The sequence below is a fragment of the Oncorhynchus keta genome, chromosome 1 (assembly GCF_023373465.1).
Source record: "Oncorhynchus keta strain PuntledgeMale-10-30-2019 chromosome 1, Oket_V2, whole genome shotgun sequence".
Lineage (NCBI taxonomy): Eukaryota > Metazoa > Chordata > Actinopteri > Salmoniformes > Salmonidae > Oncorhynchus > Oncorhynchus keta.
In genome coordinates this window covers 9,202,390-9,221,170 of record NC_068421.1, presented here as the reverse complement: position 1 = coordinate 9,221,170, position 18,781 = coordinate 9,202,390, and the positions used below count along the sequence as shown (strand labels likewise).

Genomic DNA, 18,781 nt, shown 5'->3' with positions numbered 1-18,781 from the left:
TCCTCTCCTCTCAGTGGGGCAGTACCATGTTAGTCCCAGTTATGATGGTCCTCTCCTCTCAGTGGGGCAGTACCATGTTAGTACCAGTATGATGGTCCTCTCCTCTCAGTGGGGCAGTACCATGTTAGTCCCAGTTATGATGGTCCTCTCCACTCAGTGGGGCAGTACCATGTTAGTCCCAGTTCTGATGGTCCTCTCCTCTCAGTGGGGCAGTACCATGTTAGTCCCAGTTATGATGGTCCTCTCCACTCAGTGGGGCAGTACCATGTTAGTCCCAGTTCTGATGGTCCTCTCCTCTCAGTGGGGCAGTACCATGTTGGTCCCAGTTCTGATGGTCCTCTCCTCTCCTCGGGGCAGTACCATGTTAGTCCCAGTTATGATGGTCCTCTCCTCTCAGTGGGGCAGTACCATGTTAGTCCCAGTTATGATGGTCCTCTCCACTCAGTGGGGCAGTACCATGTTAGTACCAGTATGATGGTCCTCTCCTCTCAGTGGGGCAGTACCATGTTGGTCCCAGTTCTGATGGTCCTCTCCTCTCCTCTCCTCTCCTCTCCTCGGGGCAGTACCATGTTAGTCCCAGTTATGATGGTCCTCTCCTCTCAGTGGGGCAGTACCATGTTAGTCCCAGTTATGATGGTCCTCTCCACTCAGTGGGGCAGTACCATGTTAGTACCAGTATTTTTTATTTATTTTTTACCTTTATTTAACCAGGCAAGTCAGTTAAGAACATATTCTTATTTTCAATGACGACCTGGGAACAGTGGGTTAACTGCCTGTTCAGGGGCAGAACCTTGTCAGCTCGGGGTTTGAACTCACAACCTTCCGGTTACTAGTCCAACGCTCTAACCATTGTACCTTGTCAGCTCGGGGTTTGAACTCACAACCTTCTGGTTACTAGTCCAACGCTCTAACCACTAGGCTACGCTGCCGTATGATGGTCCTCTCCTCAGTGGGGCAGTACCATGTTAGTCCCAGTTCTGATGGTCCTCTCCTCAGTGGGGCAGTAACATGTTAGTCCCAGTATGATGGTCCTCTCCTCTCAGTGGGGCAGTACCATGTTAGTCCCAGTTCTGATGGTCCTCTCCTCAGTGGGGCAGTACCATGTTAGTCCCAGTTCTGATGGTCCTCTCCTCAGTGGGGCAGTACCATGTTAGTCCCAGTTCTGATGGTCCTCTCCTCAGTGGGGCAGTACCATGTTAGTCCCAGTATGATGGTCCTCTCCTCTCAGTGGGGCAGTACCATGTTAGTCCCAGTTCTGATGGTCCTCTCCTCTCAGTGGGGCAGTACCATGTTAGTCCCAGTTCTGATGGTCCTCTCCTCTCAGTGGGGCAGTACCATGTTAGTCCCAGTTATGATGGTCCTCTCCTCTCCTCTCAGTGGGGCAGTACCATGTTAGTCCCAGTTCTGATGGTCCTCTCCTCTCAGTGGGGCAGTACCATGTTAGTCCCAGTATGATGGTCCTCTCCTCTCAGTGGGGCAGTACCATGTTAGTCCCAGTTCTGATGGTCCTCTCCTCTCAGTGGGGCAGTACCATGTTAGTCCCAGTTCTGATGGTCCTCTCCTCTCAGTGGGGCAGTACCATGTTAGTCCCAGTTATGATGGTCCTCTCCTCTCCTCTCAGTGGGGCAGTACCATGTTAGTCCCAGTTCTGATGGTCCTCTCCTCTCAGTGGGGCAGTACCATGTTAGTCCCAGTTCTGATGGTCCTCTCCTCTCCTCTCAGTGGGGCAGTACCATGTTAGTCCCAGTATGATGGTCCTCTCCTCTCCTCTCAGTGGGGCAGTACCATGTTAGTCCCAGTTCTGATGGTCCTCTCCTCTCAGTGGGGCAGTACCATGTTAGGTCCCAGTTCTGATGGTCCTCTCCTCTCAGTGGGGCAGTACCATGTTAGTCCCAGTTCTGATGGTCCTCTCCTCTCAGTGGGGCAGTACCATGTTAGTCCCAGTTCTGATGGTCCTCTCCTCTCAGTGGGGCAGTACCATGGTAGGTCCCAGTTCTGATGGTCCTCTCCACTCAGTGGGGCAGTACCATGTTAGTCCCAGTTATGATGGTCCTCTCCTCTCAGTGGAGCAGTACCATGTTGGTCCCAGTTCTGATGGTCCTCTTCTCTCAGTGGGGCAGTACCATGTTGGTCCCAGTTCTGATGGTCCTCTCCTCTCAGTGGGGCAGTACCATGTTAGTCCCAGTTCTGATGGTCCTCTCCTCTCAGTGGGGCAGTACCATGTTAGTCCCAGTTCTGATGGTCCTCTCCTCTCCTCTCAGTGGGACAAAACTAGGTCCAGAGTATGACTGTGAGTAGGTCCAGAGACATGTTGGACAAAACCCACGGGGTCGATGATGGCTCCGAAAGCCTTTTGGAGTGGGTCTGTGGACTTTTCCATGTGAATATTAAAGTCACCAAAGATTAGAATATTATCTGCCATGACTACAAGGTCCGACAGGAATTCAGGGAACTAAGTGAGGAACGGTGTATATGGCCCAGGAGGCCTGTAAACAGTAGCTATAAAAAGTGATTGAGTAGGCTGCATAGATTTCATGACTTGAAGCTCAAAAGACGAAAACGCAATCATTTTTGTTTTTGTAAATTGAAATGTGCTATTGTGAGTGTTAGCAATACCTACGCCTTTGCGGGATGCGTGGGGGATATGGTCACTAGTGTAACCAGGAGGTGAGGCCTCAATTATCACAATAAATTCATCAGGCTTAAGCCATGTTTCAGTCAGGCCAATCACATCAAGATTATGATCAGTGATTAGTTAATTGACGATAACTGCCTTGGAAGTGAGGGATCTAACATTAAGTATGCCTATTTTGAGATGTGAGATATCACAATCTCTTTCAATAATGACAGGAATGGGGGAGGTCTTTATCCTAGTGAGATTGCTAAGGCGAACACCGCCATGTTTAGTTTTGCCCAACCTAGGTCGAGGCACAGATACGGTCTCAATGAGGATAGCTGAGCTGACTACACTGACTGTGTTAATGGCAGACTCCACTAAGCTGGCAGTCTGGCTAACAGCCTGCTGCCTCTAGCCTGCACCCTATCTAATTGTGGAGCTAGAGGAGTTAGAGCCTTGTCTATGTTGTCATGAGAATTTTGTTCTCAATGTTCATAAACTGAACTTCACTTAAACTACTCTGTCTGTTACTAAGAATTGTAAGGTTCTTATTGAAATGAAACAGACAGAGGCCAGTCTACAATAGTCAGCAAGGTTTATTTACGAGAGCTCTGCTGTGCATATACAAAGATGCTCCCTTTATAACTTTCTCTTAACCTACACACATACATACACACACACCTTTGGATATTCTCATGAAGTCTCACCACAGTTTATCACCACTCAGCTGACAGTTCCAGTCTCTCCCAGATACGAGAGCTCTGGGGGGGGGGGGCTCTCCCTGTCTTATCTTCCCCAGAGTTACAGCCGGGTCGGTTCAAACATAGGTTAATGCCCCTCTTCGTTCTCTTTTGACACACACATACATTCCTTTCTCATGAACAAACATTATTTATCATTATAGAAAGATAGAATTCTGTTAGTTATAGTTCTACGTTAAATGTATACATCATTTAGTCATTATTTTTAAAAATCATAACAATGTTCATAGATTAGATGAGAGCACCCGTCCAGCTAGGATGGAGTCCGTCACTCCTCAACAGGCCAGGCTTGGTCCTGTTTGTGGGTGAGTCCCAGAAAGAGGGCCAGGGAGGAGACCAGCTGCTTATGTTGACCTCTTATTACCTCTTATTGCTTCATCCTAACATCGAGAGAGATAGAGAGAGAAAGATATATATATATATATATATATAGAGAGAGAGAGAGACAGAGAGAGAGGAAAAGAGACAGAGAGAGAGAGAGAAATAAAGTAATGTATTTTGTCTATCTAATAGAAAGAGAGATGTTTCTGATGTGAGCGCTATAAAGCGCTGCCTACTCACCACGACACATAATTGCAGAGTTGATCTGAGGATACAATTATCTACATGAGTAATGCTGTCGTTAATCATAATGGAGTAAAAACATAACCTTCTGAAAAAGTAACACCATGAATAATCCTTAAATCTATTGACGCACCCGACCGTCAATCTAAGTAACATAATAAAAAATCCCTGTCAGTCATCTGTGGTGGAAGGTGGCAGAGCCAGTCATCTGTGGTGGAAGGTGGCAGAGCCAGTCAGAAGGTGGCAGAGCCAGTCATCTGTGGTGGAAGGTGGCAGAGCCAGTCATCTGTGGTGGAAGGTGGCAGAGCCAGTCATCTGTGGTGGAAGGTGGCAGAGCCAGTCATCTGTGGTGGAAGGTGGCAGAGCCAGTCATCTGTGGTGGAAGGTGGCAGAGCCAGTCATCTGTGGTGGAAGGTGGCAGAGCCAGTCATCTGTGGTGGAAGGTGGCAGAGCCAGTCATCTGTGGTGGAAGGTGGCAGAGCCAGTCATCTGTGGTGGAAGGTGGCAGAGCCAGTCATCTGTGGTGGAAGGTGGCAGAGCCAGTCATCTGTGGTGGAAGGTGGCAGAGCCAGTCATCTGTGGTGGAAGGTGGCAGAGCCAGTTGGAAGTGGCAGAGCCAGTCGGAAGGTGGCAGAGCCAGTCATCTGTGGTGGAAGGTGGCAGAGCTACCAGAGATGTTTGTCAGACATGACAAAAATTGGTCTCACGAAAACGTCTGTAACGATTTGGCTGTTCTCCGTTTTGCTCTACGAACCCACGGGACTCGTCTGATGGTAAACAAACGAATGGATGTACGGAGGTTTTGTGCAAATTAATCGAAGGGGTTAAATAGGTGTCGGGGAAAAAAAACTAAAATATTTCCTTAGGACAGACACTTCAAAACCTTATTCCTTCTGATCTATTTTTGGAATATCTTTATTACCATTATTCAATGGGTATCTGTCTGTCGGCTATAGGCTAAAGATTTAAAGTTACCCATTTAGATGTTATCATATTTGTGCAAATTCAAGGGCCAAATTCAATACTTTTTTCAATCATTTTTAAATAAATATATATTTTTTTAGACCTAAGGAGGTGCTAAAATTCAAAAATCAAAAAGCTAAATTACAGCAGTTTTTAGAGTTGACCATCAGCTTTAAACACTGTGCATGTTAAGAGTTTTACTGTTACCCTGTTTACTAGTGTCTGTTCTGCTTACATGACCTCATTGTTCTCCACCTTCCTATGAGATACACCAGTTACAGTATAAGGCAGTAGAAGTAGTAGTGTAGATGAAGGGGAGGAGACAGATTAAAGAATCATTTTTAAGCCTTTTAGACAATTGAACGGGGTATGGTAAGTAGGCGCACCGGTTTGAGTCAAGAACTGCAACGCTGCTGGGTTTTTCACGCTCCACAGTTTCCCGTGTGTATCAAGAATGGTCCACCACCCAAAGGACATCCAGCCAACATGACACGTCTGTGGGAAGCATTGGAGTCAACATTAGCCAGCGTCCCTGTGAAACGCCTGGATGTCATAAGGTGAATGCACCAATTTGTAAGTCGCTCTGGATAAGAGCGTCTGCTAAATGACTTAAATGTAATGTAAATGTAAACGCTTTCGACACCTTGTATAGTCCACGCCCCGACCAATTGAGGCTGTTCTGAGGACAGCTCAATACTAGGAAGGTGTTCTTAATGTTTGGTATACTTACTGTACATCTTCATGGTATCTTCTGTGTTCTGCCACCAGAGAGCACTGTTGTGCAACACAAGAATAGCCTATACACAAACAGCTACTACACTTTGTTGCTCATTTCTCCATATTGGCCAACGGGAGTTCATTGCAGACAGAGAGACAATGTAATTAGACACTGTTGCATCGGACAAGCTAATAAATGTATGTTCTGCAATTCATCCTTTGCTATGCCGCACACCCCTTGGTTACTGTTGCTACCTCGGTCAACATTTTCCTGGGAGACTCAAGTAAAGCTCAAGCTCAATTCCTGGGAAGCTCGATTGGTTCGTTTCAAGAAAAAGTTGATTAAGGATGACAAGGAAAAATCACCACAGTCAACCCAACAGGAAGTGATAACAGACCAAGGTTCCTAGACAGGAAGTGACAACAGACCAAGGTTCCCGAGACAGAAAGTGATAACAGACCAAGGTTCCTAGACAGGAAGTGATAACAGACCAAGGTTCCTAGACAGGAAGTGACAACAGACCAAGGTTCCTAGACAGAAAGTGATAACAGACCAAGGTTCCTAGACAGGAAGTGATAACAGACCAAGGTTACTAGACAGGAACTGACTTTCACTGTTGAATAGTATAATATATGTATTGTATATTTCTCCTCCTCTCCTCTTTTTTCCTGTCCTCGTCCCCTCCCCTCCTCAACACTCCTTTCAAATCCTCCCCTCTCCTTTCCTCTCCTCTCCTCTCCTCTCCTCTCCTCTCCTCTCTCACCTCCCCTCCCCTCCCCTTTCCTTTCCTTTCCTCCCCTCTCCTCTCCTCTCCTCTCCTCTCCTCTCCTCTCCTCTCCCCTACACACTGGGATACAGCCTGAGCCTGACAGTGACTGGCTACCAGCTGCCTCTGATGGGCCTCTTCTCCTACCACATCACCAGGCTCCTCCGTGCCAAAGAGGAAGAGGTACAGGGCACAGGGACATCGTTTTGCCAGGTGGTCTGTGCTGTAGTTGCCATGTTTCTGGTACCTGCCCTGTCATGTGATGAGAAATGTGAGGATAGCATCGCGGCATCCCTGGGCAGGGCTGTCTGTGTTCCCCAGGGTGTACACAGAGTGTATACATCCTGACCAGGCAGGTGGCGTTCGCTCCTATTGACTAAGATCAGAGGCCTGGTGAGACGGATAGAAGAGAAGGTCCGCAATGTGAGATCCTGTTGGACACACACACAAACTCACTCACTCACTCAAACAAACAAAAATGCAAAAAGAAAGGGAAAATGGAGAGAAGCACAACAATCGGAAGTGCAGAGATATTGAGAAATATGACCTTACTGCTGATAGAGATAGGATGGGTCTTTATACGACCGACAGACAGACAGACAGACAGACAGACAGACAGACAGACAGACAGACAGACAGACAGACAGACAGACAGACAGACAGACAGACAGACAGACAGACAGACAGACAGACAGACAGACAGACAGACAGACAGACAGACAGACAGACAGACAGACAGACAGACAGACAGACAGACAGACAGACAGACAGACAGACAGACAGACAGACAGACAGACAGACAGACAGACAGACAGACAGACAGACAGACAGACAGACAGACAGACAGACAGACAGACAGACAGACAGACAGACAGACAGACAGACAGACAGACAGACATCTCACATATTATTTTCAGTCATCTTAAGCATTTGTCCACGTCAATACAATGAAATAGGAGGGTAACTGTATCAAACTCACAGTGGTCTAGTCTCGAGGTGAGAGCACGATAACCTCACAGTGGTCTAGTCTCGAGGTGAGAGCACGATAACCTCACAGTGGTCTTTCTCAGTCATCCTCACAGTGGTTGTCTCACGAGAGCAATACAATGAAATAGGAGGGTAACTGTATCAAACTCACAGTGGTCTAGTCTCGAGGTGAGAGCACGATAACCTCACAGTGGTCTAGTCTCGAGGTGAGAGCACGATAACCTCACAGTGGTCTAGTCTCGAGGTGAGAGCACGATAACCTCACAGTGGTCTAGTCTCGAGGTGAGAGCACGATAACCTCACAGTGGTCTAGTCTCGAGGTGAGAGCACGATAACCTCACAGTGGTCTAGTCTCGAGGTGAGAGCACGATAACCTCACAGTGGTCTAGTCGAGGCGAGAGCACGATAACCTCACAGTGGTCTAGTCTCGAGGCAAGAGCATGATAACCTCACAGTGGTCTAGGCTCGAGGCAAGAGCACGATAACCCAGATCCTATGAAGACACAGCTGAAGAGAGCAGGCTACATTTTGGAGCCCAAACTGAAGATTGATAGGCTCGCTCAAGATTACGGTTACAAATGATTGTCCTCTCTCTCTCTCTCTCTCTCTCTCTCTCTCTCTCTCTCTCTCTCTATGGAACTGTGACACACGTGGTCTTCATCTGTTCTTATTTAAACTGTCACGTTGGGACGATATAAAACACATGCCGTGAGAATGAGACTCCATGCCGTGTTTATTATCTCCCTCAATAATGCAAGATGTCTTCTGAGAATGTTGTTGTTTTGTCCATAGCTCGTTGTAGCTGACAATCTGTTGCCCAACGCTGCCTCGTAATGGTTAGACGGTGCAAATCCACTGTTACATGACTTTCCACCAGAAGGCATCTCTCCCACAGTCGTGTACATATATATGTAAGGGAGGTAGGTGGTAGTGGTGTGTGTGTGTCTCTGTGTGTGTTTGTGTGTGTGTGTGTGTGTGTGTCTGTGTGTGTGTGGGTCTGTGTGTGTGAGAGTGCCTGTGTGTGTGTCTGTGTGTATGAGAGTGCCTGTGTGTGTGTCTGTTTGTGTGTGTGTGTTTGTCTGTGTGTCTGTGTTTGTCTGTGTGTGTGTGTGTGTGTGTGTGTGTGTGTGTGTGTGTGTGTGTGTGTGTGTGTGTGTGTGTGTGTGTGTGTGTGTGTGTGTGTTGGTGTGTGTGTGTGTGAGAGTTTGGAGGTTTTGATCAGATAAGACAGAACTCAAAAAACTTCTCAGGAGAAATGCACACCCTGTTTGCTTTTCTAAGTAACTGAACAGAACATCCATCCCACGTTGGACATTGTGAAGACTAAAACCCCACAACTTGTGGAGATCACAGCTTGTTCGAAATGCTCTTAAGGAACCACATGACCTCGTTATGTTATTAACTTGTTATTATGACCCGTTGCACTGAACCAATAGCAAAAAGTCTTTCATAACGTTGAACAGCAGACCAAGACAAGTTGATTTCCTGGTCCGATAGCGACGGAATTGAGTGTTTTTATCATCTTTCCTTTAAAACAGGCCGAAGACACGCGTTTCATAAACATGCCACCAAGAGAGAACGTTCGCTAAAGTATTATTTGAGAATATATACGACAGATTAGCTCCTAGAGAGATACTACCACCTACGGCTGCAAACATTGAGGCAGTTTATTCTAATGCTCAATAGTTTTTTATATTACCTTTATTTAACCAGGCAAGTCAGTTAAGAACAAATTATTATTTTACAATGACGGCCTAGGAACAGTGGGTTAATTGCCTGGTCAGGGGCAGAACGACAGATTTTTACCTTGTCAGCTCGGGGATTCGATGCAACAACCTTTCAGTTACTGGCTCAACACTCCAACCACTAGGCTACCTGCCGCCTCTACACTCTAACCACTAGGCTACCTGCCTCCTCTACACTCTAACCACTAGGCTACCCTGCCACCTCTACACTCTAACCACTAGGCTACTTGCCGCCTCTACACTCTAACCACTAGGCTACCTGCCGCCTCTACACTCTAACCACTAGGCTACCTGCCGCCTCTACACTCTAACCACTAGGCTACCTGCCGCCTCTACACTCTAACCACTAGGCTACCTGCCTCCTCTACACTCTAACCACTAGGCTACCTGCCTCCTCTACACTCTAACCACTAGGCTACCTGCCTCCTCTACACTCTAACCACTAGGCTACCTGCCTCCTCTACACTCTAACCACTAGGCTACCTGCCGCTCCTATGAAATAAAATAAAGGTCACATGTTAGGCTACACATTATAACGTATAGTGATGCAAAACATTACACAGTAGCCAAATAGCAAAATCAAATTAATTTGAATGAACGTGAAATTGGTTTTCAATATCATTTACAGTTCATTTATATAGGCCTATATTGTAGGTAGGCTATTTCTCTTTTAATGCAGTAATCTCGGTTTCCATTTAAAGCCTATTTTTAGCCTTTTGCTTGTTTGTAAACAACTCTGGAGTTATCGGCGGTCATGTAAGATACGGATAAACAATGTGATTCTACGTTTAGGAGAGATCTCCTGTGCATAAATAGTACTCGGGAGGGCAAAAAACCTTCTAACGAAGCACTTAGCACTTTTCAAATCAAATTGTAGTTAGTCACATACGTCGAATGCAACAGGTGTTAAAGTGAAATTACTTACGAGCCGCTAACCAACTATGCAGTTTTTAAAAAAAAACAATATGGATAAGAATAAGAAATAAAAGTAACAAGTAATTAAAGAGCAACAGTAAAATAACAATAGCGAGAGTATAATTTTTAGGGCCTTCCTCTGACACCGCCTGGTATAGAGGTGGCAGGATGGCAGGAAGCTTGGCCCCAGTGATGTACTGGGCTGTTCGCACTACCCTCTGTAGTGCCTTGCGGTCAAAGGCTGAGCAATTGCCATACCAGGCAGTGATGCAACCAGTCAGGACGCTCTCGATGGTGCAGCTGTGGAACCTTTTGAGGATCTGAGGATCCATGCCAAATCTTGTCAGTCTCCTGAGGGGGAATAGGTTTTGTCTTGCCCTCCTCACGGCTGTCTTGGTGTGCTTGGACCATGTTAGTTCATTGGTGATGTGGACACCAAGGAACTTGAAGCTCTCAACCTGCTCCACTGCAGCCCCGTCAATGAGAATGGGGGCATCCTCGGTCCTCATTTTCCTGTCGTCTACAATCATCTCCTTTCTCTTGATCACGTTGAAGGAGAGGTTGTTGTCCTGGCGCCACACAGCCAGGTCTCTGACCTCCTCCCTATAGGCTGTCTCGTCGTTAATCAGGCCAACCACAGTTGTGTCACCGGCAAACTTAATGATGGTGTTGGAGTCGTGCCTGGCCGTGCAGTCATGAGTGAACAAGGAGTACAGGAGTGGACTGAGCACGCATCCCTGAGGGGCCCTTGTGTTGAGGATCAGCGTGGCAGATGCGTTGTTACCTACCCTTACCACTTGGGGGCAGCCCATCAGGAAGTCCAGGATCCAAATACAGAGGGAGGTGTTTAGTTCCAGGGTCCTACATAGGTGTTCCTTTTGTCCAGGTGGGAAAGGGCAGTGTAGAGTGCAATAGAGAATGATCATCTGTGGACCTGTTCGGGCAGTATACACATTGGAGTGGGTCTAGGGTGTCTGGGATAATGGTGTTGATGTGAGCCATGACCAGCCTTACGAAGCACTTCATGGCTACAGACCAGAGTGCTATGGGTCGGTAGTTGTTTAGGCAGGTTACCTTAGTGTTCTTGGGCACAAGCACTATGGTGGTCTGCTTTATTCATGTTGGTATTACAGACTCGGACAGGAAGAGGTTGAAAATGTCAGTAAAGACACTTCCCAGTTGGTCAGCGCATGTTCTCAGTGCACGTCCTGGCAATCTGTCTGGCCCTGCGGCCTTGAGAATGTTGACCTGTTTAAATGTCTTACTCACATTGGCTGCGGTGAGCGTGATGACACAGTTGTCCAGAACAGCTGGTGCTCTTATGCATGTTTCAGTGTTATTTGCCTCGAAGCGAGCACAGAAGTAGTTTAGCTTGTCTGGTAGGCTCGTGTCACTGGGCAGCTCCCTGCTGTGCTTCCCTTTGTAGTCTCATGGTGCCACAGCCGACGAGAGTCAGAGCTGGTGTAGTACGATTAGATCTAAGTCTTGTATTGTCGTTATGCCTTTTTGATGGTTCGTAGGAGGGCATAGAGGGATTTCTTATAAGCTTCCGAGTTAGAGTCCCACTCCCTGAAAGCGGCAGCTCTAGCTTTTAGCCCAGTGCTGATGTTGTCTGTAATCCATGGCTTCTGGTTGGGGTCACTGTGGGGACGAAGTCATCGAGGCACTTATTGATGAAGCCAATGACTGATGTGGTGTACTCCTCAATGCCATTGGAGGAATCTCGAAACATATTCCAGTCTGTGCTAGTAAAACAGTCCTGTAGTTTAGCACCTGCTTCATCTGACCAGTTTTTTTTATTGATCTCGTCACTGGAACTTCCTACTTTCATTTTTGTTTTTAAGTAGGATTTTGGTGAATTATGGTTCTAACAGTGGTCCGAGACAGGCTTTAGAGTGTTTTCAAGTGCAACGTTAATAACGTATGTTTGTGTGTGTTTGTGTGTGTGTGTGTGTGTGTGTGTGTGTGTGTGTGTGTGTGTGTGTGTGTGTGTGTGTGTGTGTGTGTGTGTGTGTGTGTGTGTGTGTGTGTGTGTGTGAACACAAACACTCTTATTGAGTCTTTCATCTCTCTGTTTCTTTCATCTCTCCACTTCTGTCTGTTTTGAGGGGCATATCATCTCTGGAAAGCTAATAAAACAGCAGTAATATAAACCATCTCTCTCTCCCACAGCAGTAATATAAACCATCTCTCTCTCTCCCACAGCAGTAATATAAACCATCTCTCTCTCTCTCACAGCAGTAATATAAACCATCTCTCTCTCTCTCTCTCCCACAGCAGTAATATAAACCATCTCTCTCTCCCACAGCAGTAATATAAACCATCTCTCTCTCTCTCACAGCAGTAATATAAACCATCTCTCTCTCTCCCACAGCAGTAATATAAACCATCTCTCTCTCTCCCACAGCAGTAATATAAACCATCTCTCTCTCTCTCACAGCAGTAATATAAACCATCTCTCTCTCTCACAGCAGTAATATAAACCATCTCTCTCTCTCCCACAGCAGTAATATAAACCATCTCTCTCTCTCCCACAGCAGTAATATAAACCATCTCTCTCTCTCCACAGCAGTAATATAAACCATCTCTCTCTCTCTCACAGCAGTAATATAAACCATCTCTCTCTCTCTCACAGCAGTAATATAAACCATCTCTCTCTCTCCCACAGCAGTAATATAAACCATCTCTCTCTCCCACAGCAGTAATATAAACCATCTCTCTCTCTCCCACAGCAGTAATATAAACCATCTCTCTCTCTCTCACAGCAGTAATATAAACCATCTCTCTCTCTCCACAGCAGTAATATAAACCATCTCTCTCTCTCCACAGCAGTAATATAAACCATCTCTCTCTCCCACAGCAGTAATATAAACCATCTCTCTCTCTCCCACAGCAGTAATATAAACCATCTCTCTCTCTCCCACAGCAGTAATATAAACCATCTCTCTCTCTCCCACAGCAGTAATATAAACCATCTCTCTCTCCCACAGCAGTAATATAAACCATCTCTCTCTCTCCCACAGCAGTAATATAAACCATCTCTCTCTCTCTCACAGCAGTAATATAAACCATCTCTCTCTCTCCCACAGCAGTAATATAAACCATCTCTCTCTCTCACAGCAGTAATATAAACCATCTCTCTCTCTCTCTCCCACAGCAGTAATATAAACCATCTCTCTCTCTCCACAGCAGTAATATAAACCATCTCTCTCTCCCACAGCAGTAATATAAACCATCTCTCTCTCCCACAGCAGTAATATAAACCATCTCTCTCTCTCTCTCTCTCCACAGCAGTAATATAAACCATCTCTCTCTCCCACAGCAGTAATATAAACCATCTCTCTCTCTCCCACAGCAGTAATATAAACCATCTCTCTCTCCCACAGCAGTAATATAAACCATCTCTCTCTCCCACAGCAGTAATATAAACCATCTCTCTCTCTCTCACAGCAGTAATATAAACCATCTCTCTCTCTCACAGCAGTAATATAAACCATCTCTCTCTCTCCACAGCAGTAATATAAACCATCTCTCTCTCTCCCACAGCAGTAATATAAACCATCTCTCTCTCCCACAGCAGTAATATAAACCATCTCTCTCTCCCACAGCAGTAATATAAACCATCTCTCTCTCCCCACAGCAGTAATATAAACCATCTCTCTCTCTCTCTCCCACAGCAGTAATATAAACCATCTCTCTCTCTCCCACAGCAGTAATATAAACCATCTCTCTCTCTCCACAGCAGTAATATAAACCATCTCTCTCTCTCTCTCCCACAGCAGTAATATAAACCATCTCTCTCTCTCTCTCCCACAGCAGTAATATAAACCATCTCTCTCTCCCACAGCAGTAATATAAACCATCTCTCTCTCTCCCACAGCAGTAATATAAACCATCTCTCTCTCCCACAGCAGTAATATAAACCATCTCTCTCCCACAGCAGTAATATAAACCATCTCTCTCTCTCCCACAGCAGTAATATAAACCATCTCTCTCTCTCCCACAGCAGTAATATAAACCATCTCTCTCTCTCTCACAGCAGTAATATAAACCATCTCTCTCTCCCACAGCAGTAATATAAACCATCTCTCTCTCTCCCACAGCAGTAATATAAACCATCTCTCTCTCTCCCACAGCAGTAATATAAACCATCTCTCTCTCCTCTCCCACAGCAGTAATATAAACCATCTCTCTCTCCCACAGCAGTAATATAAACCATCTCTCTCTCCCACAGCAGTAATATAAACCATCTCTCTCTCCCACAGCAGTAATATAAACCATCTCTCTCTCCCACAGCAGTAATATAAACCATCTCTCTCTCTCCCACAGCAGTAATATAAACCATCTCTCTCTCCCACAGCAGTAATATAAACCATCTCTCTCTCCCACAGCAGTAATATAAACCATCTCTCTCTCTCTCACAGCAGTAATATAAACCATCTCTCTCTCCCACAGCAGTAATATAAACCATCTCTCTCTCCCACAGCAGTAATATAAACCATCTCTCTCTCCCACAGCAGTAATATAAACCATCTCTCTCTCCCACAGCAGTAATATAAACCATCTCTCTCTCCCACAGCAGTAATATAAACCATCTCTCTCTCTCTCTCTCACAGCAGTAATATAAACCATCTCTCTCTCTCTCACAGCAGTAATATAAACCATCTCTCTCTCCCACAGCAGTAATATAAACCATCTCTCTCTCCCACAGCAGTAATATAAACCATCTCTCTCTCTCCCACAGCAGTAATATAAACCATCTCTCTCTCCCACAGCAGTAATATAAACCATCTCTCTCTCTCTCCCACAGCAGTAATATAAACCATCTCTCTCTCTCCCCACAGCAGTAATATAAACCATCTCTCTCTCTCTCCACAGCAGTAATATAAACCATCTCTCTCTCTCTCACAGCAGTAATATAAACCATCTCTCTCTCCATCTCACAGCAGTAATATAAACCATCTCTCTCTCTCACAGCAGTAATATAAACCATCTCTCTCTCTCTCCCACAGCAGTAATATAAACCATCTCTCTCTCCCACAGCAGTAATATAAACCATCTCTCTCTCACAGCAGTAATATAAACCATCTCTCTCTCTCCCACAGCAGTAATATAAACCATCTCTCTCTCTCCCACAGCAGTAATATAAACCATCTCTCTCTCTCCACAGCAGTAATATAAACCATCTCTCTCTCTCACAGCAGTAATATAAACCATCTCTCTCTCTCTCACAGCAGTAATATAAACCATCTCTCTCTCCCACAGCAGTAATATAAACCATCTCTCTCTCTCCCACAGCAGTAATATAAACCATCTCTCTCTCTCTCACAGCAGTAATATAAACCATCTCTCTCTCTCTCACAGCAGTAATATAAACCATCTCTCTCTCTCACAGCAGTAATATAAACCATCTCTCTCTCCACAGCAGTAATATAAACCATCTCTCTCTCTCCACAGCAGTAATATAAACCATCTCTCTCTCCCACAGCAGTAATATAAACCATCTCTCTCTCTCCACAGCAGTAATATAAACCATCTCTCTCTCTCCACAGCAGTAATATAAACCATCTCTCTCTCCACAGCAGTAATATAAACCATCTCTCTCTCCCACAGCAGTAATATAAACCATCTCTCTCTCTCTCACAGCAGTAATATAAACCATCTCTCTCTCTCTCACAGCAGTAATATAAACCATCTCTCTCTCTCTCACAGCAGTAATATAAACCATCTCTCTCTCTCCACAGCAGTAATATAAACCATCTCTCTCTCTCTCACAGCAGTAATATAAACCATCTCTCTCTCTCCACAGCAGTAATATAAACCATCTCTCTCTCTCACAGCAGTAATATAAACCATCTCTCTCTCTCACAGCAGTAATATAAACCATCTCTCTCTCTCACAGCAGTAATATAAACCATCTCTCTCTCTCTCACAGCAGTAATATAAACCATCTCTCTCTCTCTCACAGCAGTAATATAAACCATCTCTCTCTCTCACAGCAGTAATATAAACCATCTCTCTCTCTCCACAGCAGTAATATAAACCATCTCTCTCTCTCCACAGCAGTAATATAAACCATCTCTCTCTCTCCACAGCAGTAATATAAACCATCTCTCTCTCTCACAGCAGTAATATAAACCATCTCTCTCTCTCCACAGCAGTAATATAAACCATCTCTCTCTCCCACAGCAGTAATATAAACCATCTCTCTCTCCACAGCAGTAATATAAACCATCTCTCTCTCTCCCACAGCAGTAATATAAACCATCTCTCTCTCCCACAGCAGTAATATAAACCATCTCTCTCTCTCCTCTCTCTCACAGCAGTAATATAAACCATCTCTCTCTCTCACAGCAGTAATATAAACCATCTCTCTCTCTCACAGCAGTAATATAAACCATCTCTCTCTCTCACAGCAGTAATATAAACCATCTCTCTCTCCAGTAATATAAAACCATCTCTCTCACAGCAGTAATATAAACCATCTCTCTCTCCCACAGCAGTAATATAAACCATCTCTCTCTCTCACAGCAGTAATATAAACCATCTCTCTCTCACAGCAGTAATATAAACCATCTCTCTCTCTCCACAGCAGTAATATAAACCATCTCTCTCTCCCACAGCAGTAATATAAACCATCTCTCTCTCTCCCACAGCAGTAATATAAACCATCTCTCTCTCACAGCAGTAATATAAACCATCTCTCTCTCTCCACAGCAGTAATATAAACCATCTCTCTCTAATATAAACCATCTCACAGCAGTAATATAAACCATCTCTCTCTCTCACAGCAGTAATATAAACCATCTCTCTCCCACAGCAGTAATATAAACCATCTCTCTCTCCCACAGCAGTAATATAAACCATCTCTCTCTCTCCCACAGCAGTAATATAAACCATCTCTCTCTCTCCCACAGCAGTAATATAAACCATCTCTCTCTCCCACAGCAGTAATATAAACCATCTCTCTCTCTCTCTCCCACAGCAGTAATATAAACCATCTCTCTCTCCCACAGCAGTAATATAAACCATCTCTCTCCCACAGCAGTAATATAAACCATCTCTCTCTCTCCCACAGCAGTAATATAAACCATCTCTCTCTCTCCCACAGCAGTAATATAAACCATCTCTCTCTCCCACAGCAGTAATATAAACCATCTCTCTCTCTCCCACAGCAGTAATATAAACCATCTCTCTCTCTCCCACAGCAGTAATATAAACCATCTCTCTCTCTCCCACAGCAGTAATATAAACCATCTCTCTCTCTCCCACAGCAGTAATATAAACCATCTCTCTCTCTCTCACAGCAGTAATATAAACCATCTCTCTCTCTCACAGCAGTAATATAAACCATCTCTCTCTCTCCCACAGCAGTAATATAAACCATCTCTCTCTCCCACAGCAGTAATATAAACCATCTCTCTCTCTCTCTCACAGCAGTAATATAAACCATCTCTCTCTCTCCACAGCAGTAATATAAACCATCTCTCTCTCTCACACAACAGTAATATAAACCATCTCTCTCTCTCCCACAGCAGTAATATAAACCATCTCTCTCTCTCCCACAGCAGTAATATAAACCATCTCTCTCTCTCTCTCACAGCAGTAATATAAACCATCTCTCTCTCTCCCACAGCAGTAATATAAACCATCTCTCTCTCTCTCACAGCAGTAATATAAACCATCTCTCTCTCTCCCACAGCAGTAATATAAACCATCTCTCTCTCTCACAGCAGTAATATAAACCATCTCTCTCTCTCCCACAGCAGTAATATAAACCATCTCTCTCTCTCACAGCAGTAATATAAACCATCTCTCTCTCTCTCACAGCAGTAATATAAACCATCTCTCTCTCTCACAGCAGTAATATAAACCATCTCTCTCTCCCACAGCAGTAATATAAACCATCTCTCTCTCTCCCACAGCAGTAATATAAACCATCTCTCTCTCCTCACAGCAGTAATATAAACCATCTCTCTCTCCACAGCAGTAATATAAACCATCTCTCTCTAATATAAACCATCCCACAGCAGTAATATAAACCATCTCTCTCTCCCACAGCAGTAATATAAACCATCTCTCTCTCTCCCACAGCAGTAATATAAACCATCTCTCTCTCCCACAGCAGTAATATAAACCATCTCTCTCTCTCCCACAGCAGTAATATAAACCATCTCTCTCTCCCACAGCAGTAATATAAACCATCTCTCTCTCTCTCACAGCAGTAATATAAACCATCTCTCTCTCCCACAGCAGTAATATAAACCATCTCTCTCTCTCTCACAGCAGTAATATAAACCATCTCTCTCTCCCACAGCAGTAATATAAACCATCTCTCTCTCTCTCACAGCAGTAATATAAACCATCTCTCTCTCACAGCAGTAATATAAACCATCTCTCTCTCCCACAGCAGTAATATAAACCATCTCTCTCTCTCTCTCCCACAGCAGTAATATAAACCATCTCTCTCTCTCTCTCTCTCCCACAGCAGTAATATAAACCATCTCTCTCTCCCACAGCAGTAATATAAACCATCTCTCTCTCCCACAGCAGTAATATAAACCATCTCTCTCTCTCTCACAGCAGTAATATAAACCATCTCTCTCTCTCCCACAGCAGTAATATAAACCATCTCTCTCTCTCCCACAGCAGTAATATAAACCATCTCTCTCTCTCTCACAGCAGTAATATAAACCATCTCTCTCTCCCACAGCAGTAATATAAACCATCTCTCTCTCTCCCACA

General features: G+C 44.8%; 1 long non-coding RNA gene across 1 annotated transcript; it reads left to right on the top strand.

Moving 5' to 3' along the window:
- Positions 1 to 3,815: 3,815 nt before the first annotated feature.
- Positions 3,816 to 4,964, top strand: LOC127931323 (uncharacterized). The gene is made up of 3 exons (XR_008140766.1): positions 3,816 to 4,162; positions 4,212 to 4,530; positions 4,599 to 4,964. It is a non-coding gene; the product is annotated as an uncharacterized LOC127931323 (long non-coding RNA).
- The last annotated feature ends 13,817 nt before the right edge of the window (positions 4,965 to 18,781 follow it).